This window comes from Talpa occidentalis, unplaced genomic scaffold, assembly GCF_014898055.3.
Source record: "Talpa occidentalis isolate TD23 unplaced genomic scaffold, MPIMG_talOcc4v2.1 talOcc4.6, whole genome shotgun sequence".
Classification (NCBI taxonomy): domain Eukaryota; kingdom Metazoa; phylum Chordata; class Mammalia; order Eulipotyphla; family Talpidae; genus Talpa; species Talpa occidentalis.
In genome coordinates, this window is record NW_023604972.1 from 38,816,331 (window position 1) to 38,840,521 (window position 24,191).

The 24,191-nt window shown below is 38.2% G+C and overlaps 1 pseudogene; it reads right to left on the reverse strand.

The window, feature by feature from the left end:
• Positions 1-24,191, reverse strand: part of LOC119260303 (mannosyl-oligosaccharide 1,2-alpha-mannosidase IB-like) — a 124,293-nt pseudogene that overhangs the window by 73,761 nt on the left and 26,341 nt on the right.

Genomic DNA, 24,191 nt, shown 5'->3' on the forward strand with positions numbered 1-24,191 from the left:
CAGTTACTAAACATTTTGAAGTTCTCACTTCAATGGGATTATGAGTTAAATACTAAGACAGTAAATATCAAAAGAACAGAATCAAAAGAATATCCTGGTCTGCACCCAAATTGGGAATTTTTCTCCCATTCTCCTCTCCCAGTGGGTCTCCTCATTGTTCCTTCTTTTACTCTGTAAAATCAAATTCTCTTCACCTCTATGTTCCCCAAATACTGCCCAGACAAAAATTTGAAGCTTAATAAAAATAAGGTATAAACAACTGGTGACAATGTCTCACATCTTCCTGCTTTTTAGCAGGAGTCAAAGCTCACCCAAAACAATAGTTACCAGAAGCTATTTATTACTAAATGCTTACTGAAATGAAGACATTGACTGAAAAACAACCAATCAACATTACATAAGAAAATTAGTTGAGGAAGTAACAGGTCTTTCAAAATTATACATATAAAAACCACCTACTTAGTCTCACTCAAAAGACAATTTCAACCAAGATGGTATGATTTTGTGATAGAATCAGAAACTACCCATACCATTTTTAATTATCATACTTAACTTGTTAGTTAAACTACAGAGGGAAAAGTCCAAATAATGTCTGGATATTTCATCTTTGGAGTTATTTCAGATATTCTTCAAGAGCCTTGATAATCTTACCTCTGAAATGAAAGGATTCTACTACAAGGTCTCTGAGGAGCTATCTAGTCTAATGCATAAGGACTACATGTCTGGAAATGACACCAGAAAGTCAAAAACCAGCCTCAACAGAATAATCGGAGCCTTAACAGTATGTTCTGGATGTCATAATGGAATCTGTTTGAATATAATCTATCAGATTTTAATTTTAAACTCAGATTCTCTATTAACATCAAATGTCATCTGAAAGCTAATTTGTGAGTCTTGATAAAGTTTGGGCAGTAAAATCTTCAAAAAATATTATTTCAATGGAATCATTTTATATGTTAACTTTGAAAATGTCAACAGCAGGGGCCAAGTGGAGGCGCTCAGGAGGTCTATGCATTTGCCATTTCAAAGGCTTAGCTGTCAGTGTGGGGGTGGGGGGGGGGCAGCCTGCTGTGCTCCATGTTCTGTATAAACATTTCCAGAAATATTTTGCAGATAATAGGGTTCCCACTGGGGCCGTGTGTTCAAAGGCACCACGTTGAGCCACCTACCATGAAAGACGAGGATGCCAAAGCTGAGAGTGCTCTGGTTTTCAGATTGGGTACCTGCTACCTCTATAGGACTTCTAAACACACAAAGCCAGGGGAAACAGCAGAAGCCCATCTTAAAGGGAAAGTGCCTAATGCTTGCCAGAGGAAAATAACATAATGGTCAATGTCTGAGTAATATTCAATAGCCTTCCATCATGCAGCAGGTTTGTGAAATAGTCTGACAACTTGAGAATTGAGGGCCAGAATTCACTGCTTGCCAGACTAACACCCATCAATTTGAAAAGCTCTGAAATCCTTCTCGACTTTATGCAAGAAAACTGGTTAGCGTTAAAGTGACAGTGATCTTTTTTTTCTCTGTATTTTACATTTGGAGACTTCAGTTTTTAGTTCCTTATTTGACTGGAGATTTAAAATTGAACATGTAAAATTGGCAACATCATTTTCATTAGTTTTATAAGAAGAAATATAGGGGTTTATTCACTCTAAAAAAATGAAAGAGATACACACAAATACTATTGTACTTTGTATATAATAATGAAAATCTTATGCATTGATTCATATATGCTCCACAAACTTTTTTGATTTATCTACAGTATTTTGGTCAAGCAATGTCCCAATACTGAGGATTTTTAAATGCCTGAGATCAAATTTCTGTCATAAAGAAGCTTGCAAACTGGTACAAGTAAGAAGTAGTAAAATGCCTAAAAATAAGTAAACAAACAATAAATGCCACTGAAGTAAATAAATGTGCTGGTGGCGCCAGAGGGAGTCATCTTCCAAGTGCAGGAAGACAGTGGAGGTGGGCAATTGACTTTATTACACCAATTAAAACCCACACCCAAAAGATTAGTGAAGATAGATATTCCTGTTCATTCTTATATAACAAAAGCAAAGGTTTTCAACTGTGAAATCTCTTCAAACATTTTTTTCAGTCTCATTTTTTTGGAGGTGAAGTTCTTTATTTTGCTCCCCTATCCCAAGAAACCTGGATACCACTTTTTAGTCATCTTTGAAAGAAAGCCTTTCAAAATGCCAGTGATAAATCTAAGAAACCACCTGGGTACGGCGGAAACGTTTGTTTTTGTTTTGTTGGTTTTGAGGTTTGTTTTTTTTTTTTTAGGAAACCGGTCTCATCCACTTGCCTTTTACTGACCTCTAGTGGTCATATTTTGCTATGGCAAGGAAAGCAGACCGAATTGAAATCCTCTCGTATTCAATGAATTCATTTCTCATCTTCTTCTACCTGGATAGTTAAAGCATTTCCTGCTCATTTTATGTAAATGTCAACACAAACTTAGATTCAATGCAAACTCACAATGTACAAAATACCCCTCCACACATAAAAGTACAAGTATAGTACTTCTCTCCCCTGGTGCTGACTCTAGAATTTTCTTAAGACAAGACAGCGGCATTAATGGCAATTATTAGAGCAGAGTCCCATGAGATTCCACTCTGAAATTGCACTTAAAAAAAAAATCTCTTTTTATATGTCTTCCTTCCCAAACAACTAATTTCCCTGCCCGTTCTTATCTCGCCTGAAAGAAAATTACATTCAGCCTAAGTTTCAGTTCAAGAGTTTATGGCTAAACAAAAAAAAAAAAAACCACTTCCTGTGATTTGTGGGGTGGTTGGAAGGGGAAAACTCCCTCATCTATACCCACAAATGCCAACCCCTTTGTTCCTCAGTACCATTTCTCTTGAACTGCTTTCCATAAGGAAGAAATAAACTTGATCTATAAAGGCGTTAATAGATTTGATTACATTTGTATGGCAAATGGCTGGGTCATTATGTCAGTGAGGGTATTCTAAATGTTAATGCAATTGGGTACTTGCTACTCAATAGATTGGAAGTCAAGACAAGACTATGATAAAGACCTCAGTGTCACAAATTTGCACTGTAATAGTTGAGCCTAAAAATCAATAGGATCCTTAAAATAATGCTAATTAATACAATAATTTAAATTAACTGGAGGAAATGAATAAGGAGCATTGCAGGAATAAGGAACACTGCAAGAATCATGGGACTCAGAGTGACCAAAGGGTAGAAAAACAAATCTACAGTAATAAGATTGGACCCACATCCTGCAGGACCCATAGGTGCAGGTAACCTCAAGTCCCAAATAAATGTTCCCAAATAGTATGATTTTTTTTAGCTTTGTTTAAAAATCTACCTGTAGAAATTTTATCTCCAAAAAGAATAACTGCATGTTAACTAAGAGTTATCACAAATCAAACTGGAGAAATCTCCTTTTTAAAGGAGATTGTAGGATCCAGAAATACTCACCCTTTAAAAGATTATTGAGTGATTATATCTCAAGTCTGCCATGTGGAAGAAGGTAATTATTTTGAAACAATATCAAATTCTACAAATCAATCCTTCTCTATATAAATATATAGACATAGATGCTACATAGAAGATACAGATCTGGAAGTTCCCCTACTGCTTTCTCCAGGTTTGCCTGGTATTTTAAACATAGTCTTAGCCTGTCTAAAGGGTATTCCAGAAATAGTGCCAGCATCAAACGTGCTTTCCCCTCAGACAGTGCAATTACAACTCAGTAAGTCCTTGACACAGCAAAGAAGAGCTGTGCTATGGGTACAACAGGAATTAAATAAAAACTTAGGAGAATTTTGCTCCAGGGTTTGTCATTCAACAACAACAAAAAAAAAAAGCGGACAGTAAACTCTACTTTGTCCGCCTCAGGTTAAGCAGAGTTCTGCTTCCACCTTCATAGAAATAACAATAGGGCATACAAAATATAGATAAATGCTCCCAAATAGCTTTTATAAGTATAAATTTTTAGCTTTGTTTAAAAATCTACCTTAGTTGCAGAAATTTTATCTCCAAAAAGAATAACTGCCTTTTAACTAAGGGTTATCACAAATCAAACTGGAGAAACCCTTTTTAAAGGAGATTGTAGGTCCCAGAAATACTCACCCTTTGAAAGATTATTGAGTGATTATATCTCATTATATAGAAGAGCAGTTTGGTGAATGACTTAGAAGGCAAGAGAACTCTAATGATTTAAATATATATTTATTCAAAGTGCTGAAAAAGAAGTCAAGAGATTCACAAGCCACCTAGTTCTCTTTTGGCTTTGGTGCCAAAAAATGTAACATATTCTCTTCTACCCCAATAGTCTCTCCTTTAATGTTTTTATTGCATTTGTACTCAAAGCTGATTATTCACTAGGGCCACTGTTGTATTCCCCAATAGCTAAAGTAACATATGTTCAAAGTCCCAACAAAACAGGAGTACCACAGGCAGGGAGAGGGAGAGAAAAGCAGAGAGGAAGAAAGAGAGGAGGGAAGCTGAGATTTTTATGGAATTAATATTTGATATTTCAGGGAAAAAAAAAACCAATAATGTTATCATGGGTAAAAAAGCAAAACTTAGTTGAACACCCTTCCACTTATTTTTCCTATTATATTAGCAGCAACATGGCATAATAGCTAGGAGCATGGACTCCAGAATCAGTCTACCTGGGTGGCATCCCAACTTTCCCTTAAATTATAAAATAAGCATTACAACAGCACCTACATCATAGGTTTGCTATAAGAAGTAAATGAATTAATGTACGGTGAGAGCACTTAGCAGAGTATTCGACACATGACAAATGGCATACAAGTTTCCTATTACTGTTTCCTACAGTTTAAATACTGTTTTTCCTTTATAATATATACATGTGGGGAAGGGACCAGAACACCAAATCCTTGCATTACTTGGAGCTTCTGAACTCATTCTCCTGCCTAGCCCAGGATAAGGACACATTTTTGACTCTATACAAAATGAGGTCTTCTTAAAATCCATTGAAATTGAGGAAGAAATTATTAAAATCACAAAGATTTTCAGATCAAAGATACTTATCTTGTAACAAAGGAAAAGCGATCACTTCACAGGACAATAACTGATATTTATAGTACGAAAACAGAACAGATTCACATTGGACCTTATTTCCGGCGTTCGGCTGCAATCTCTAAATATTAAAATGCCTCTGATTTGCCAAGGTTCTCAAATTGAACAAATCAATAAGACAAAGAAACAGCAAAAATAGTATCAAAATTTCACCTTAATAATAAAGGCATCTTAGAACTGTTACAGGACAGGAAGAGGGGCACCCCAGATCCCGCAAACCTGCCTGCTCTAAATAGGTTCTGCCATCCGCCGCATCAACACAAAACATATGAGACTTTAATGGAAAGGAACTTTCATACAATTAGGAAACAATACAGGAAAGGCAAAGAATATAGTTTCTAAATCAAGCACCCAAAGTTACCCATCCCCTCGTGGGTAAAAGTCCACCCAAGAGGGACTGGCCCAGAGCAAGGCCCCAAAGCCTGCCACAAGTCTAAAGCATCTTCCAGTGGGGACCCACAGAAAAGCATCAGAAACAACCAGACAAGTCTGGAAGAAAAAGAGCAAAATGAAAATCAAGACAAAACCCGCCATTGTTGCCTCCCCACAGGTCTCTCATGCACATCTGTTTCAACCAGTCCACGACCAAAAGGCAAGCGCAGTTTCTTCACGTATCTCTCAGCTCCACGTGCCTCCTCCAGGTCTCCTTATGGCTCTTCATCCTGCTTCCTTCCTTCCTTAGTCTCCTCTGCAGCTTCTTCTTCTTGCAGCTCTACCCTCCTTTTGGGTGGGGCAGGAAACCTGGAACCTCCCCCTTTCCTGGAGACCACCCTGTTGTAGAACCTGTGGCTTAGACCAAAAATAAAAACTCTCCAACCTAATAACTGACAATATTGGACCCAGCATGTCTCCCCACCAGTGTTTACTGGTGGGGAGCATGAGTTGCTTGTCCGTGAAGGAGGAGAAAAAGCTCCCTGATCTACTGGTCTCTCCCAGGAGAAAGAAGGACAAGGCCTTGACCACACATTCTCAGTTACTCTTTCCAAATATACCACCTTTCTAGGGGCAGAATTAAAGGGCCAGCATTGTGTTTGTAGAAACTTCCATCATCCTGGGAATCAAGAGTTAGGTAAGAGCATTGCCTTCCTGACATTTCCCAGCTTGCTCCTACCTACTGGATTTAACTAGGGAAGTAAAGAAGTTTGCTATCAGGTAATCCTGATCTTATCTTCCCAAGGTTGCTCCCCAGATAACAACCATAGTTTCAACCAGGAAGACCTGCTATACAATTAGATTCACCCCTTACCCTGGAAGGGTCAAAACCAAATATCAATTAAACCAATCCCAAGGTTATTCTGAATACACAGCTGAAAATTCTATTCCACACTTTTTAAAGAAACACTGTCTAGTATAACACTTCCTCAGCTCATCAACCAGAGTAAATAATATTGGAATACAATGCACTTCAATAGTAAGTTCCAATAAAATAGAAACAAAATAGAAATTCCCAAAACCATAATATAATGTCCTTTCTATTGTCAACAATTCAGTGAGAATTTAAAACTAAAAATTAAGTCCTCTTTCAAATTAAAGGCAAAGGAATAAAAGTCAAATTTTAGTGCCCTTGTGAAATTGCTATTCAAAGTTTGAAATTCAGTCAGAAGGAGAAAGAAAAAGTCCACATGTTTTCACTCATGTGGAATATGGAGAAATGAAATATAGGAACAGACAAAACTAAACCAAAACAAACCCTAGAAATAGGACTGCACAATTGAGGCTACTAGAGGGAGAAGAAGTGGTGAACAAAAGAGGGGTGGGGCCTAATGGACTAAGGTGGAAGACCAGGGTGCTTTGGTGGTGGGTATGGAGTGGTAACATACATCTGAAGAGATATAAATCTATTTCCCTATATTCAATGTTGTAAACCAGTATTAACTCAATAAAATAAATGGTCCAAAAACTATCCTCTCTGACATAATAGTCTGTTCTTTGGGTGTCTTCATTTTCCCTAGATTTAGAGGTTTTGTCTTGCTTAGTATCACAGACCACTAACTATATTTTCTCTCCCAGAGTCAGCATCATTACATGAGGCAAGAATGAGTTACAGCAATGCCAACTGCTCTAATAAGTAGACACCAAAATTCAAATGCTTTAACATGATAAAAGTTTACTTCATAGTCTGCAGTGGATTTCCTGATTAGCTGGAGAGGGGCATGTTCTACTCTACACAGAGGCTCAAACTGATGAAAACTCGTCATCCTCAACACATGCTTCGCAGGTCACCCTGGGCATCAGATTTTATGGGAAAATTTGGAAAAAGTGTGAAGATACATCCCACATCTTAATCCCTACAACCTCTAAGTCTGTTGGGAGAGATCGAGGCATCTGGACAAGAGGGGCTGGGAAATGTCCTCCATCTGCACAATTACTTCCCGGCAACAAGCTACCAGGAGAAGCAGAACAGGCCTCTTTGGTAGACAATCAGTTGTCTCTGTCACAGACTCAGAAATTAGTTTAACTCAATAACAAGCCTCTGAGTTGCCTCACTTTTCAAAGAGTTCAAAGTTAATTGCACATATACCTTATCATCTAGCAGTAGAAAACTCAGACTATAAGGCAATGTCCAATCCTAAAGTAGTTATCCTACACAAATTTTGATTCATGGAGCCAAATATTTAGTGTTGTCAAAATACACAGCAGGAAAAAAAAATATTATCTGATAGAAGATAAAAATCCCCCTGGTTTTATTTTTTTTTAAAGACATTTATTTTTTTATACAAGAACTGGGGTACAGGCCAGATGAGCAGGTGGGTGAGAGAATTCACCAGAGATAGAGCGGGGAACAGAACAGGCAGACTGACGAAATACACTGCTGAGGGGAGCAGCGGTCATGACAGGAGAGGTCTGCAGCACCATGTGGGACCCTCACCAGCTGGCCGGGATCAAACCGGTGCTGCAGAGGGTGCGGACAGCTTCACAGCATGGCCGCTCAACCACCTGCACCACCAGGGGAGGCCCATCCCTCTGGTTTTAAGCTCACGAAGTTACCTGTCAGACTAGACAATTATCCAGAAGCTATAACTGGTGACTTAAAATTCAACTCAGGAGCATTTAGCAAGAGGTTAATTTTGAATTCTACATTTATAATTCCTGTGGGAACGGGGAGATGGAACAAGGAGGGCATGGGGGGAGGATATCCACCTTTGCATTAACTTTTAATCTCTATTTCCCACTTGAGGCTTGTGTTTCTGGCACTTAATACTGACTCAACCTAAAGACAGAGCATCTAAGCTTTTATAAACAAACTTCAACTTCTTCCCTCCTATGCCTGAGGGGCTATTTCCACTGTTTCAAGCTCTAGAGTGATTTTGGAGAAAAAGGTCTGGTCCCTGGGGCACAATTACCTCTTGTGTATAATTAACCAGCACAGAACCAATGGGAGACCCTGAGGTGTGGAGTTACTCTTGACCTTTGGTCATACAGAGGGAAATTCAAAGTGAACCTCTCATTGTTCCCTTGTTGTGTTGAACACAAATGGAATTTGGGGTAGCAGATGAGAGGTCTACCTTCCAAGACCTGGCATCAATAATTTAAGGCTAGAAATTCACTCATGCTTTATGATAAAGGTGAGCAGAACAAACATTGTTCTACCCAACAATGCCTCAAAAAGCTCTAAGAGACTTTTTTTTTCCTGTTTCTCAGCTCCTCTGCTTGAGCTTAAATCTATCCTTTCAAGAGTTTAGTACAATTTCTTCCCTGCAGACTCATTCAAAACAAATCTATTCTTTCTTTCCTCTTCAAATGAAGATAGCTATCTTTAGAAAACACCCTTAGTCCTTTGACCATTCTAACATGACATATTGTTGAGTCCTTCAGCCAGCGTTGATTTACTTTCTTTGGAACAAGTTCTAGTATGTTTCTTTTACTGAATGTATGATCCTGAGATCTGAATGCAAGATTCCAGTTAAGAAATAAAGGGAAACACTTGTCTCATTTTGTATCATAGATTTCTAAAAATCCTGATTTTGCTTAAACTCACAACTTTAATCCATTTATATATGACGTGTTGAGTAACAGTTCAAGAATCTTCTAAAAATTCTAATGTCGATATCCTTAAGGCTAATGCTCCTAGTGATTACAGAGGTTTATTTGATCCAAGTTATGAAAGCCCAACTGTGAAACCCACTTACTAGTTTGTAAACCCAGATTACATATGTAACTTTTTGAATCTCAGTTTTTTCATAAAGTGGAATTACAGTTAATTCCTTCCAGGATTGTATTAGTCTGCCAGGACTGCCATAACAAAATACCACAGACTAGATGACTTACACAACAGAAACTTATTTTCTCATAGTTCCGGAGATTAGAAGTTCAAGGTATCAGCAGATCTCTCTCCTTGGCTTTTCCCTGTGTCTTCATGTGGTCATTACTCTGTGAGTCTGTGCCCCCTTCTCTCAAGAATACCAGTCATGCAGAATTATCGCCTTCCTTAGTAGCTTATTTAACCTTAATTACAAATTTAAAGACCTTATCTCCAAACACAAACTAAGATGTTAGGAGTAAAAACATCATTTTATGAATGGGGTAACCTATAACAAAGGTGATTATGGGATGAAATGCAATAATACTGAAGTCACTAAGTCACAAGGCACTACTCCTCAGTAAATTCTCATCACATGCCTGCATCAGATGACTCACCTGCTTTGCCAACCTCAATAAACTCTTTCCTAAATTTGTTTATTTTTGTTATTGTTAGGGATTAAATTCTAATTATTCTCATATCTCCCAAAGAACCTCGATACTCAATAAATAGTTGATCAAGAAGAGGGTCAATGGAATTGAAATAAACTTATCTGAATCAAGTGAGTTTTCTCCTTGCTAAAGGAAACTAAAAATCACTGTAAAGACCCCCATTACTATCCATTTTCAAATTTTTGCTTCCATTATTTTCCATTCTCCCCTCTTCTACAGCTGGGGCTGCTGTTCCTCCTTATTATGTCCTACAACAGAGCAAATTTACCAAATTATCTCCCAATTTTCTGACCTCGTTATAGCCCATGCTTTCCTTCTTCTCCCATTCACTTGCCAAGATGTTGAGTTGCTCTGTTTGGTTGATCAGTAGCTAATTTCCTTTTTATCAGAAATAAAGAAATCCTTAATTGCCTCCTGCAATACCACTGGCATAATCCTGACACTAACACATCACAATGAACAGGAGGCCCATTAATAAACATGCAGTGCTGTGAAGAATTTTCACTGATCCCTCTCCAGGTCATTAAATCTATACATGTTTGATGGGCAATAAAAGAGAAATGTGGAATGATAATGGCAGCTGTAGGAGGCCATTGCTCTCTTACTCTGCCTTAACCACAAGAAAAGACAGGAAATGATCCATGTATATTTTTAAATATGTATATATTCTACTCATTATTACTAATTTCAAACATCCATGCATATTTCACAGGCAACTGGTTCATAAATAAAACTCAGACAGATTTTAGCATTAAATTCTTTCAATTTCAAGTAAGGACATGGTATCTAGTTTGATTAAACAAAGATTGGTGTGCTCTAACTACACTAGTTGGTGTATGGGGGTGACTTGGAGGGCAGGTGCTAATCAAAACATTTCTGTTTGTCACCTATTATGATATAAACAAAGGATGTTGCCCTATGCTGATAAGATATTAAGCAGTCAGATTCTAATTCCAAAAACAAATCATCAAGCTAATAAAGATAAAAGTTATATAAGTTTTATTCTTTAAAGCTAAAATTAAAGTAATAATTCACATCATAGAAGATGGATCAAAATTACTTCACACATTTTATTTCTATTTCTTATCTCACAGATAAAGTCAAACGAGACTATCCATCAGTTGAACAAAATAGCATGCTTAAAACTGAATGCTTAAAATATCTAATGTTAAAAATCAGCTAATTGTATCATAAGCCTACGGAAGTGTCCAGTATTGAACAAGTGCAGACAAAAATACTGCAGTACACCTTTGGCAATTGAACATCAATGTTTGTGATTTCATATACTCATCAGTAACCTCAAAATACAATATAATGATTATAATTTTTAATTTTATAGGCTGACTTTGAATCGCATACCCTTGCATGAACCTGATGGGATAAAGTATATCACATAACTAGCAAGTTTACCTGGCCACTCAACATCTGTTCATTTCTTGAGCCCTGATGTTTCTTAAAGAAAGAAGACCATGGGGACATAGGGAAGGAGTGTGGCTCATATAAAATCTGACCCTGAGGAGAAAACCAAGCGATAAAGGGAATAAGAAAATGTTGAGGGGCCTCCCTAGTGGTGCAAGGGTTAAGACGCAACCTATGAAGCAATCCGCAGCAACTGCAGCACAAGTTCAATTCCCCACTCTGTCTCTGGTGGGTCCTCTCACCCCCCACACCTCTGGCCTGTACCCCAGCTCTTGTATGCATAAATAAATGAATCTTTTTTTAAAAAAAAGTAAAGAAAGTGTTGAGAAAGTTGTAATGTTTGCCAGTTACCCGCAATTGTGATATACCATGCTTAATCTGAGTAAAGTCTGAAATTCAGTAGAAGATTATGACATGTACTCAATCTAGCCTCTATTAAAATCACAAAAGATGAAGATTAAAACTATTTTGTTACAATTTTGAGCTGGAACAAAGGTAGTTTATCAAATTTAGAGAGTTCAGTGAAAGGTCCCACAGAGTGTCTTGAGCCAGAACACCTGGATTTGTTCCCAGCTTCATCATTTTTCATTGGGATTGTTACAGGACAGGGAGAGGGGCAGCCCAAACCCCGCAAACCTGCCTATTCTAAATGGGTTCTGCCATCCGCCGCATCAACACAAAACACATGAGACTAATGGGAAGGATCTTTAATAAAACTAGGAAACAATACAGGTAAGGCAAAGAGTCTAGTTTCTAAATGAAGCACCCAAAGTTACCCATCCCCTCGTGGGTAAAAGTCCATCCAAATGGGATCAGCCCAGAACAAGGCCCCAAAGCCTGCTACAAGTCTAAAGCATCTTCCAGTGGGGACCCACAGCAAAGGGTCACAAACAACCGGACAAGCCCGGAAGGAAAAGAGCAAAATCAACATCAAGATAAAAGCTGCCATTGTCACCTCCCCACAGGTCTCACCCACATCTGTGTCACCCAGTCCATGACCACAAGACAAGCGCAGTTTCTTCACGTGTCTCTAGGCTCCATGCGCCTCCTCCAGGTCTCCTGGCTCCATCCTGCTTCCTTCCTCAGTCTCTTCTGCAGCTTCTTCTCTCCCTGTTACAGGATGGCCACTGTAATACCTTCAACATACCCTTTTAGATAACACGCATCACTTAAAAGCATCTGACCCGTTCTCTCAAATCCAGATTCCAATTTCCAGGATACTGTGGCAGGCGTTGTTGGTGCCCATATCCCCTCAGCCCTTCCAGCAACTTTGGTGGTTAGTTCATATACATCAACCAATGATAAAGACCCCCTCCCTCATGCTCCTTTGTCTCTGCCTGAGGTGCCCTCAGGCCACCACCACATTCTCAGCCAGAAATGTTAACAGCCTGGAGAGATAATATGACCAAAAGCAATTCACAACAATTTAAGACAGAATATCAAAGATAAATGTACTATTTTCCTCTCAGTGGTACATTATAAATCAGCAAGTATTGACAAGGATATGAAGAAAAGGAAACACTTGTGCCTTGTTGATGGGAGTGCAAATTGGTGTAGCTGTTATAGAGCAACCCCGATATTAAAACGGGTTCGTGGCTGTGGGTATGAATACTCTACTACACACACACACAAAAGGTTAATAAAAGGTTTATTTACAAGAGAAAAGGAAATAAGGAAAATGTACAACTCAGGGGAAAAAATAGGGAAATAAAGTCTTTAATGCGTCCTACCCGATCCGATGACCTGGAAACCCAAAGTCACTCTCAGAGCTGGCCGGACGCTGCGAGCTGGCGGAGAGCCAAAATGGGGGACCCCGAAAGCCCACGTGTCTGCCTTTTATATCCACCTGGCTGCTTAACCCCACCCTCAGGTCCCAGCCACCTTCCTTTGGTGATGATGGGATTTGGAGTTCCCAGTGTCTTTGACTTTGACCTAGGGTGGGGGTGGAGTCCACAAAGCCTATATGGAATTAGCTTTTGGACATCCTTTTCCCCCTAACTTAGCCACTATGGAAAAGAGTATGGAGATCCCACAGAAAAATTAAAAATAGAACTACCACATTATCCAACAACTCCACTTTTTTATTCTAAAGGAAACAAAAGCACTAACTTGAAAAGACATGTGCACCCCCATGTTAACTGCAGCATTTATTACAACAGCCAAGATACTGAAGCAACCATGATGCCCATTAGTGGATGAATGGATAAAACAAATGTCACGTGTAAACACACAAACACACATGTTACTCAACTCAAAAAGAGAGACTCTTGTCATTTGCAATAACAAGGATGGACCTTGACAGCATTAGGCTAAGTGAAATGAATCAGAGAGAGACATACAAATACTACATGATCCCACTTAAATGTGGGATTAAAAATAAAAAACAAGTTTCACTGACTTTATGAAAGTTTCAGGTTCAATGTGGTTGGTCCCAAAGGTAAACAGAAAGAACCATCTCTCAGGAAGTCAGAATGCACATTCATTAATTTGCATTATAAAGTAAAATTGCTATTGGGCCTCCCCAGTGGCTCAGCGGTTGAGCGCTGGGTTGTGAAGCTGCCCACAGCCTCTGCAGCACCGGTTTAATCCCCCGCTGCTCCCCGGCCACTGGAGGAGGGTCCCACATGGCGTGCAGACCTCTCCTGCCGCCTGCTGCTCCCCTCAGCACTGTACATCGGTCCTTCTGCCTGCTCTGCTCCCTGCTCTGGCTCTGCTGAATTCTCTCACCCTCCCGCGCTTCTGACTGTACAATTTATTGTATAAATAAATAAATCTTTTTTAAAAAATTTAAAAAATAAAATAAATAAATGAAGTAAAATTGCTATTCCTACCAGAATACCTTTTCATTCTCTTTAATGGAAGGACTCCTGGAAAAGCAAATTATGAATAAGATATGGATTAGTAGCATCAAACTGGAGGGCCTGTTGTTATTTCCTTTCAGGTTATTATGTGTGACCCAAGCCTCCTTTTCCCAGGGGCAATGCTTAAATAAGAATTACCAACATATGCTAGTGAATATCTCCCTTCTCTCTGCTTACACGGTTGACCTACCTCTTCTTATGAGGGACATCTTCTTTGTTACGTGTGCTCATTCCATCAAACTGTGGTCAATCTGAGGAAGACTAGGAGTCATTTTAACTCAAGTTGATTTTTGCTATCTGCTGTAATTTATTACATATTTGTCAATCCTATATTTTAACATAAGATAGGAAATATTTTCCAAGTTGTAGCAGATGAGACAATCAGGAACTACCCCATTAGGTCAAATGTGTGTGTATCACTACATATAATATATCCACCACATATATACACACAGACAAAAGCTTGATGGCTTTTAATTGCTCTTAATGTTTATCTAGAATATTTTGTTGAATCTGCCATTGTGGCTTTCAAGTGATTAATACTGGATTTGTATAAAGTTACAACAACTAACTTCCAAAAGGAAAAAAACATTACAGTTACCATAAATGGTGTGATAATAACTTATAAAAAGCCATAAATGTTTTTTATAAGCAGCAAATTACAATTAGAGCACTCAATGATGATATAATCCTGAGAGAAGCCAAAGCAGCTAAGCAATTATTTAACTGCAGTGATGAGGTAAGTGTAACTCTATTTCTAAAAGTGGCCCAGAAGAGGAGAGTAAGGATTGGGAGCTAAGGGGGAGGAGGGGTCCAATGGTGGAGAGTTATGTGTGTGTTGGTGGTGGGTGTGATATGGTAACACACATCTGAAGAGGTGTGGCCCTATAACCCTAAATCATAAAGTCACATTGTAAATCAAAGCTACCTCAATAAAAAAATAATACAGGAGGGCCTCCCCTGGTGGCGCAGTGGTTGAGTGCTGGGCTGCGAAGCTGCCTGCAGCCTCTGCAACACCGGTTCAATCCCCAGCTGCCAGCGAGGGTCCCACATGGCGCGCAGACCTCTCCTGCCTTGCACTGCTCCCCTCAGCAGTGTATTTCAGTCAGTCTGCCTGTTCTGTTCCCTGCTTTGGCTCTGGGGGATTCTCTCACCCTCCCACGCTTCTGACTGTACCCAGCGCTTGTATAAATAAAATTTTAAAAAAGATTTAAAATAATAATAATAATAATACAGGGCCTCCCCTGGTGGCGCAGGCGGTTGAGCGCAGCGCTGTGAAGCTGTCCACAGCCTCTGCAGCGCCAGTTCAATCCCAGTCGGCCGGTGAGGGTCCCACATGGCACATCAGACCTACCCTGTCATGTCTGCTGCTTCCCTCAGCAGTGTATTTCGTCAGTCTGCCTGTTCTGTTCCCCGCTCTGTCTCTGGTGAGTCCTCTCACCCTCCCGCGCATCTGGCCTATACCCTGGTTCTTGCATAAATGAATGAATAAAATCTTAAAAAAAAAAAAGTAGCTATTTTAAAAAAAAATACAACTTTTAAAAATAATTATGTAGGAAATAATGAAATTGCAATTATAATTAAATAATAAACTTGAAAAAATTCAGCCAACATGAAATACAAGTTAAATAACTTTAACTATAATACATTCCCAGTGCTTTATGTATTCCACACATTTCATTTATATTGTTTTTCATTTGTTTCTCACAGTTTATGTTATAAATACCATTATTTTTTCTAGTTAGAACACTAAGGCAGTAATATGAAATGATTGTATTTCAGGCAATTGACTCAAACTATTTCTGTTTAAATTATGGTTCTATCACTTACTAGCTGTGTCATCTTACAAAAGTTATCTAATCTCTAAGTTTTTCATTGTTGAAATAACTTTTACAACTGACTCAGGGCATTGTTAAAGACAAAATTAGATTTAAAAAATAAAATAATGAAATAATTAGAATATCAGGCACATAACACATACCCAGATGTTTGATATTATTAGAAAAGTTAAGATTCATGAGGTCACAAAACCTGTAGGACTAGCACCTTGGTTCATTTCATTCAAAAGGCAGTGCCCTTAATCTCTGTTCTCCAGGGCAAACAACTTATAGTTACATTATTTCTAAGACCACCAAAAATCTACATACCTCCTTCAAAGATCTCTATTTTCAATCCCTCCTCAAAACAAAAATTATTATCTACCTTCTAGGTAGATACTCCACTGCCAATGTCTTCTGTTTTCTCTGACTCCAGGAAAAAAGTCTTTCCTCCAATACTTTTTAAAAGAAGTTTATTTTTGATACATTTTACCCATTTAAAATACACAATCTGCTATTTGCTTTTTATAATATTCACAAATTATGCAACCATCACCCAATCTAATTTTAGAATAGTTCATTCCTCTAAATAGAAACACCATACTCATTAGCAATCACCTGTAATTCTCCCCTACTCCAGACCCTGGAAAATGCTAACATATTTTCTGTCTCAGTAGATTTACTTATTCTGTATATTTATATAAATGAAATCATATATGTGGGCTTTTATGACTGGCTTTCTCTCAGCACAATGTTTTCAGAGTTCATGTTGTGGCATCTACCAATACTTCATTCCTTTTTTTTTAATTTGATTATATACGTATTATAGAAAGTTTAACACAAAAAAGTTAACACATCCATCAATAGACATAGATCCCTCTGTACATGTGTACAATGAGAACATTTATAAGCTATTCACTAAGCAACTTTCAAATATACAATATAGTATTGTTAACTCTAGTCAACATTATACATTACAAATCCTCAGAATATATTACTCATATGACTGGAAGTTAGTACCCTCTAACCAACATCTCAGTTCCATAACCCCAATTCCAGGCAGCCACCAATTTACTCTCCTATGATTTTGGTCTTTTTAGATTCCACACATAAGTGAGATGATACAGTATTTGTCTTTCTGTGTCTGGTTAATTTCTCATAAAATGCTCAACTTTTATGTATATTGATGTAAATGTCATGATATCCTTATTTTTCACGACAGAGTAGTATTTCACTGTGTGTATATGTGTATATAAATATATACATATATTACATTTTTCTTTATCCACTCAAACAGATTGTTTCCATATTTTAACTATACCATAAACTATACTATTTTAACTATACAAATGCTATAATGAATATGGGGATGCAGATATCTAAAGATAATGCTTCATTCATTTTTATTGACAAAAAATATTGCCAAATACTATTCCATTTATTGGACATTTTATTTGTTCATTCATTGATAAATAAATATTTAAGTTGTTTAGCCCTTTTTTTTTAAATCAAGTTAACATTGCTTTACAAAACAATATAAATTCAGATGTATAGGATCATATCCTTTCAAATATATATTAGAACAGCTCACACACCACCAAGGCACCCAGAGTCCTCCACTATAGTCCATCAGGGACCCTCCACACTTTGCTCTTCACTCTGCCCGTCCTCTTCTGGCAGCTTCAATTTTACAGTCAGATTCCAGGGTTTGTTAGTGGTTTGATTTTGACACCATCTGATATTTGTCTATTTCTTTCTTACTTATTTCACATATCATTATCCTCTCTAGTTCCATACATGTCATAAATGGCAAGAGTTTGTCTTTTTTATAACTGAGTAGTGTTCCATTGAGTATATATAGTACATTTTATTAATAATGCTGCTATGGACTTTCATGTACAGTTTTGTGTGAATGAATGTTTGTATTTCAATTAGATATCTAGGAAAGGAATTTCCATATCATATGGTAATTTTGTTTTCTAGTTTACAGAACTGTTGATCTGTTTTCCAGTGTAGCTGCACCATTTTAAATTTCTTCCAGCAATGTATGAGAGTTCCAATTTCTCCACAGCCTTGCCAGTACTTATTACTATTTATCTTTCTTTATTATAGTCATCTTACTGACACTTAAGTAGTATCTTATTGGGTTTTTGCTTTGCATTTCCCAGACAAGCTACAATGTTGAAGCTTTGATGTGTTTATTGACTATTTTTAAATCTTTTGCTCCTTTTCTGTAATTCTCCCCTTCCCTGGCCCAGCACTCTGCTAATCCCACATACCAGTGATGGGGCCCAGAGCAGAGTCAGGGAAAAAACATGGGAAATTAGACTGTGCCTCTCTCCCCTGAGCACGTCAACCTGAGACTGTCAGGGCTGAGAGAGAAAATGTATGGTGAGTCAGGAGAGGCGCCTCTCAAATTAGTTCAGACAAATCTTTCAAAGTGTCTGGGATGTTATATAATCCCCACAAAAGTAATTAAAGCATGAGAATCAACAAATATAATGAACAACACCAACTAGAGAAAAAAACTGTTTCATGCTTGTATCCTGACAAATTAACGAACCAATGGGATAATTATATAATTTTATAAAATTGTCAGTGTTTTTATTTAATGTTCATGTCCCCACTGAGCCATAGATCCAGGGAGCTGGGTCACTTCCATATAGGGAGTCTTTCTTCAATATCTGTTAATCACTGACATATAATGGGGCTTTCATCAATATCTGTTAAGTATATAAACTTTTACAGATGTTAACTCACTTGAATTTTCATTTACAAATTCTTAATACCTCAGAAAGCAATAAAAAATATGCTTTGTTGCATCCAAATAGGAAAGACACACTAAATGTCATTTTAAGAAAAAGACTTTGAGAGGTGAAAAGAAATTTGGAGAAAAAAATAAAGAAGAGCCTGCTGCCTGAGAATTCCTCTTTTTTTGCAAATGCCACGATTGAGTGGAAGTTAATATTCCTTGGAAGATGAGCACTGTGGAGAAAGGGTATGAGAAAATCTGATGGGGGGGAAAGTCTCCAATAAGTAGTGCAGCGTATTCCAGAAAAAAAGGCAGATAGGGTGGAAGACAGAGGGAGTTACTTTTTCCTGTACTTTTCTCTTCTCCTTTCCTCTCAAGGTGATATTTCATCCCAGAGTGATCGCAGTCCCTGAAATTTCAAGAACAAGCAGGCCTTCTTTTACAAGCAACAGTAAAAAAATTTTGAGTAGCTAAGCATGTTACTAGGGAATTAATAATAAATCTGTACAGATTGATATTCCCCTGAGATAAAAGGAAAGAGAAAATATTAAAAAACCGATGCTTCTGGCAAATGAAAAACTAATGGAGTGTATATCTCTCCGGGGAGGACAGGATGTAGCACTATGCTTTCATTCCTAAGACTGAAGCCTGTTCTGTGGGCTAATGAGCTGGGTGCTAGTTCTCATTGATGCCAGGAGAGCAGTAAGAGCCAATCATCCAAATGGCACAGAGCTGAGGAAAGAGCCCCACTGGTTCAGGGAATAATGACAGTTCTTCCACTTAATATTTCTGTGAGCCCAAACAAGTGACTTAATGTCCCTAAACCTCAGTCTTTACAACAGGAAAATGGGGATATCTACTTCATAATATAACAATCAAACCAGAGTATGTGCATTGGTTAGGATCTAGTGAGGACTCTATAGTTTTGATTCTTTTCTTCCTTTTTTAAAAGATTTATTTATTTATACAAGAACTGGGATACAGGCCAGAGGCGCAGGAGGGTGAGAGGATTCCCCAGAGAGAAAGTGGGGAGCAGAACGGGCAGATGGACCGAAGACACTGCTGAGGGGAGCAGCGAGCAAGGCAGGAGAGATCTGCCGTGCCATGTAGGCATCTCCCGGCTGACAGGGAATTGAACCCACACTGCAGAGGCTGTGAATAGCTTCACAGTGTGGCGCTCAACCCACTGCACCACTGGGGAGGCCCAGTTTTTGTTCTTTTCCCATTATATGGTTCCCTTTCCTAGTTAATTGAATCTTTATCCAAACAAGGGTCTTCATGTTAAACTACCTACTAATTTGTATACTACTTTATTTTAATAACAACCTAAGGTCCATAATCTCAGTCAATCTTACCCAATTTTATAGCATCAGCTTCTGTATTCATCAGTTCCATGTAAGGGTTGATCATGCTTCTCTGGACTTGATCTCCTTCCACCACCCATTTATCCCCATCTTCATTAGTCATCAGTAGATTACAAGAGCTATAATGTCAAGATATATATAAGATTTTACTACTGTACCCCAGCATCTAACACATGATCTAGTACTTTCTATGTACTCAGTAGATATCTGTTACTGTAATGGACGTATTTAAGATATACTAATCAAGACAACCTAACTAGTGTATCAACATATCAACAATCTCAGTATCCCAGTGTCTTACATCAATAAATGTGTATTTTTCATATAAACACAGTTGAGCATGGGTCAGCAGGGGCTATGCTTTGCACAGTCATTCAGACACTTGGGTCTTGTCATCAACTATTTCTTCCCCCAGGGCCACCAAATACTCTACTGAATCTTCTGTACCCAGTTAAGAAGAAGTAAATTAGAATTTCCAGGAAGATTTTAGGGGTCACATCTGGAAATAGATCTCATTCCATTGACCAGAACTCAGACACATGTGCCTACTATAGAAGAACCTGGAAAATATAAGACAATTGAGTCTTCAGAAAAAGATGGGCATTCTCACCTGAATCACTTACTAGGTCAATCCCTCTCTGTTGAGTGATTGACTATTATTAGGAATTAAGCAGTTAGCAATAACAGCCAAGGTCTGGGAACAAGATTCTACAAATCAGGAAGGCTTGATCAAGGAAGAAACAATCAGAGTAGAAGAAATCAAAATCCAAAATAAAAGACCAGGACTAAAATTAAATGTAAATGTTCTTCACTACAAAGATAGTGGCCAAAATCATAGCTCAGTATCATTAGTATCAAAACCAAGCCAGTGGCAAGAGAAGGAACTATCTATATATTCTATCTAATTTCAACTATCTATATGTTCTAGAAACTGAAGCAGATTGGGTGTCCTGTGAGACCCATATGCCTTGGTAGGCAGAATTAGGAATTCACAAACAGGATTGTCAATAATGCAAATGGCCAAAACCATAAAGTAACTGATATGAAAGCTGATATGGGATACCTACAAGTCCTATTCAACAGGTATGATTGGGGAAGATATAAATCCTCCAGAAACTTAAGCCTCTTCCATTCTTTATTCCCTATTACACAGATGCAGACTAAGAGGTAGATTCTAGAAAGTTTATGCCTTTGTGGAAGGAATACATCTTATCATAATATTTCAGCTGCTGAAACAAGATACTGGGAGGAGGGCTTCCCTGGTGGTACAAAGGGTTAGGTCTCAGCACTATGAAGCTAACAGCAGTCACTGCAATACTAGTTTGATCCCCGGCCAGGGAGCTGACCCACATGGCACAGCAGACCTCTTCTGACTCGCCCGCTGCTCCCCTCAGTGTATATTTCAGTAGATCTGCCTGTTCTTCCTCCCCTCGTCTCTGGTGAATCCTCTAACCCCCCACACCTCTGGCCTATACCCCATTTCTTGTATGCATAAATAAATAAAATAAACCTTTAAAAAAAGATGCTGGGAGGCTTAAATAACAAACATTTGTTTCTCACAATTCTGGAGGCAGGAAGACCGAGTCCAGGGGGTCAGTATGGTTGGGTTCTGGTGAAAGTCCTCTTTTTGCTACGTCCACACATGCTGGGTAGCTGAGAGAAGCCAGTTCTCTGGTGTCTTTTCTTAGAATGGCACTAATCCCATCATAAGGGCTCCCATCTCCAAATAGCATCACATTAGGGATTAAGTTTCAATTCATGAATCTGCAGGACACAGATATTCAGTGCACTGCAGACCTTACTGGGGAAACCGGGTATAAGAGCTTCTGCATTTTCCTGGGAATCAGGAGCTACATCTCCAACCCTCACCTTGAGGAGGCAACCTTGCCTGACCAAGAACAAGAACTAATACTCCCTACACAACTGCCCTCCAGCACTGCCCTTGACAAGCCAATGACAAGACCTGTCTCCCTTCTCACTTTGAGGTTTCCATTTTCAGCACATTTTCTCCCTACCAAGCATAGTAATTAGAGCTTTTTTGCAGGCTTAATTGTAAATTTGTTTTGATTAATTAGTCTCAGAGCTGACTTGGCAGTTATTGAGACATTGGAGAGGGTTCTGGATGTATTTAGTGTTCAGACCCCTATACTCTCTGGGATTCCTCCCTCTGTCAGCAGCAAAACTTCAAGTTCAAAACTGTCTATGTTAGAAAATGCTTTATGTGTCTAATTAACTATTTGTCACTTTGAGGTAAGTACAAAGATAAAATCTCACCAACCTGTGTAAGGTGATGGATGTGTATCTTTTTATAGTGCCATGGACCAGGGAACTCAAGAATCAATTTCTGGACTTGGGAACAATGACAAAATTGTCTAATATATTAATTTGTGCTGTGACACATTACTCATGATGTAACCTTCCAAATGGTTTCTCAAAATCTAAGAGCTCCCCGCCCATCGAAGTTTTTGTCGCTCTCTAAGTCCAAAAATCAATGTAAAACCTGAGGCTGGTAATATTTAGCCCAGCAGAGCAGAGCTAAGAATCACAGTAAGATTTATGGGAAAAGAGTCCAACCAAGAGATTAAATTACCCAGATTCAGATCTTATTCCTGCCACTTACTCACTGGTAAGGACTCTCAGATATCCAACTATAATGAACTTAGGTAAAATAGGAAAGGTTTTAGCTCACATAGTGAAAAATCTAGGAGTGACCTTCAGACCCAACCAAACTAAGTTGCTCAAACCATCTGTCACTGTTCTGTGTCTCTCTCTCCTGTGCTAGGCATCTCTTTACTTTCTATATTGGCTTTATTTGCAGACAACCTGCTCAAGGTGGTCAGGGATGACAGTCAATGAAGCCCCAGGTATACATGGGCCCTACAACTCTCAGCTCCATTAGAAGAGAGAGCCGCCTCCTCCTCACCCTGACTTTCCATATGCCAAAGTGTATGTTAGAATCTGGTTATTTCTTTTGAGCCATTGGGCCAATTCCAGAACTATTCACTTGTAGCCAAGATATAAAATAATCTGAGTTATGAAGAATGTGTCTCATACCCCTTCCTATGATGAATAGAGGGAGAACTAAGAACACAGTGACAGAATCATTATAACAACATGCGATGGGGAAATATGGTCCCAAAAATAAAAGATCAGGTGCTATTTCCAAATACAAAGGAAAGACAGGAAAGATTAATGAAAACAAAAATTTGCTGCATCCCTGTTTAAACCAATCACTTATTCTACCTGAAAAAAAAATTGGGCATAAGAATACATCTGTTCTCTTTATAATGAAGTACAAAGATAAAGCACAAAAAAAGACTCAAAAAAGAATATGGGAGAGAAAATATTTGTCTGTCTTTTGCATACTGCTATTGAAAACATAATTCTGCACCCACACTTTAGAAAGCAATTTGACATTGTCTTATAAAGCTGAATATTTATAAACCCTCCAAGACAGGAATTTCACCCTTAAAGGCAAAGACGAGGATGATCACAAATATTTCACTAGTTCCCTACAATTGTCGCCCTCCCTGTCTTACATTAGGCTTAGCCATTTCAGATAAAAGAAATGTGGATATAAATCATCTTCCAAAATGAAGCACTGAAAGGCCTGTGAGTTCTGCAGTATCCCTCTTCTCTATCAAGGAGACAAATGAGGTCTCATGTTCCTTTTAAAATCAGAGCTACATGACTATGTAGACTCTGCCAGCCCAGCCTTCTAAGACTCCCCCATCATGAAATCAACTTTTGTTGTATGAAGTCATCTTTGTCTTGGGGTTAATTTGTTATCATCGCATAATCTGCTTATTTTCTCTGATACAATCCTGAAGAGAAACTTGTGAAACCATGTAAGCAGCACTGTTCATAACAGTAAAAATGTTTATGCAACTCAAATTGACAAACATGATGGATTAAAAATACCATGGTATATTAATGCAATAAAGTATTACACAGAAGTATAGTGCTATAAGCAGCATTATATATGAATTTTAACAACATGTCTAATGAACATAAACCAGTCCCAAGAAGTTACATACAGTTTTTATGTTATTTTTGAAAGTTTAAAAATAAGCAAAAGACAATGAATCATTTAAGCAAGTAGACAGTGTTTTTTTTTAAGAAAATGATCATCACAAAAATCGATATAGGGGTAACTTGGGAAGGTGAAATCTGTAATAGGAAAGAGAAGAACACATTGATA